This window comes from Pteropus alecto, unplaced genomic scaffold, assembly GCF_000325575.1.
Source record: "Pteropus alecto unplaced genomic scaffold, ASM32557v1 scaffold7, whole genome shotgun sequence".
Taxonomy (NCBI): Eukaryota; Metazoa; Chordata; class Mammalia; order Chiroptera; family Pteropodidae; genus Pteropus; species Pteropus alecto.
In genome coordinates, this window is record NW_006494614.1 from 60750599 (window position 1) to 60752931 (window position 2333).

Here is a 2333-nt window from a genome sequence, read left to right on the forward strand (position 1 = left end):
ATGATAAATTATTTATAGACTTTTGTACCTATTTGATTATCTTTTATTGTAATTACTTAACTTTTTAATTATATTAATCATTACATTAATATATAATTATTAAAGAACTGTATTATTATAATCGTGTAAATAATTAAACACAGTAGTTTCCCCTTATCCATGAAAGATACGGTCCAAGACCCCTAGTTAGATGCCTGAATCGCAAATAGCACCAAACCCTATATATCCTATGTTTTTTCCTACACATATGTACTTATGATAAAGTTTAATTTACCAATTAGGCATAGTAAGAGGTTAACAACAATAACTAATAATAAAATAGAACAATTATAACAATATACTGTGAGAAAAGTTATGTGCATGTTCTCTCTCTGATCACTGAGACAGCTACTAAATAATTAACAGGTGGGTGGCAGATACAGTATAAATACACTGGACAAAGGGATGATCCACGTCTTGGGCGGGGCGGAGTTAGACAGCGTGAGATTTCATCATGCTACTCAGAACGGCGAGCAACTGAAAACTTATGCATTGTTTATTTCTGAAATTGTCCCTTAATATTTTCAGGCCATGGTTGACTGCGGGTAGCTGAAACTCCGAAAAGCAAAAACTGCTGTAATTATAATGCCATTAGTAAATGACTATAACATGATTTCTTATTTAGTATCTGCTCTCGTGCAAGGGCAAGGACCATCTGCCCTGTTACCACTCTGACTCCAGCACCTGAACCGGTGCCCGTGTACCACGGGGCTCAGTTGACGTTTGCGGAGTGAGTGACCAGTGCGTGTATGTAGGTCAGGGCTCTGGTGGCGAAAGCAGCAGTCCGTGGGAGAGGCCACCACAGAACATGAACGTGAAAATGCAGGGCTCTGTTAGAGGAAGAAAAGGCCATAAGAAGCACGTTCAAAGCTGCCTGGCGCACAGTAGGAGCTCGAGGCATGTTCCCTTTCTATCCCTTCTATCCCTTCTCCCCATGAAAAGCGGAGAAATGAGAGCAATTTCACAGGGTTCCTGTGAGGTTAAATGAACCCACGGAAGTCTTGTGACAGAGAGGATTGTGAATGAGTTTACAGATCTCTCTCTTCTTTCCAGTCTCCCAATGAGAAAGCTCAAATTGTAAGCTCGGTGTTTGACTTTTCCTCTCTTCCTAGATGGACTGTTTCTTGCTAGAGAGAGACTAGGATAATCTATAGGATAAAGAAAGGGAGTCAGGTAAGAAAAGGAAAGAAAGCAGGACCCTTGAGTGCTGAGGGAGCTTTAGGACATCAGTGATAGCGGCACGTAGGAGAGAAAAAGGCTTTTTACAAATACCGTGATGGGTTATCTGTGTGATCTATGTCCTTGGTTCTCAAGACATGCAAATAGGGAATTGGAGCTAATTTGAAAGTACAGCTGGTTATGGAGCTTTGTTTTATCAACAGAGACATTTCTGAGACTGAGCCCCATGGCTCTTGGCTTTATCAAATGCCTGGTACCTAGTAGGCATCTTCTTCTTCACCTTTTAATAAAATATAAATACCAGAGAAGAATTAGAAAGAATAAAGAATCCTGAAACTAAAAATCTCTCAGAGAAATATAAGAGGGAGGGACCCTGGCTGTTCTTTTGAAGATCTTTCGTGGGGGAAAAATCACAGTGCACTTAGCAGACTCAGATGTTATCTCTCCAGCCAGCATTTCCCTTCCTGCAGCATCCGCGGAAGCCTTTCTTCTGCCTTCCTCCCTGCTCCCTCCGTCTGAAACAGGCATTGAGCAATCCAGCCAGTTAGAAATCCTGAGCCCAGAAATAAAGTGACTGTTGCTTTGGTGTCCTTGCACGTTTGCTCTGGGTCCTGGCAGAGGCAGAAAGCAATGTTTGGAGGAAGCAGATGGCCTGGTCTACTGTACATTTCAGAATATTTCAACTGCAAGGCTGGCTGGGGCTGTTGCATCACTGGCTCAGACAAGGCCACAGGACAGTGGCAGGGACCCTGGGCGGCAGGCTCGGTGGTCCAAAGGCAGGCCTAGAAGGGAGGCGAGGGTGGCGTTTGGAGAGGAGAAGGGGAAAGGTGGGATTTCATCTACAGGTTGGGGAAAGTGCCTGAATTCTCACCTCTGTCCAGCATAGCGTGATGCAAAGGCACATCATATATGAGCCGAGAAGTCAGTGAGACCAAGAGTTCAAATCCTGACTTGGTCGCTGATTAGCTTTGAGACACTGGGGAAATGACTTCCCTCTCTGAATTTCAGTATCCTAGGCTATAAATTAGCCATCATTCCTACTTCACATGGATACTGTGAAGATTAATTGCCCTGACCTCCTGGATAGGTGAGAGGATTAAAGGAAGTCATCTGTG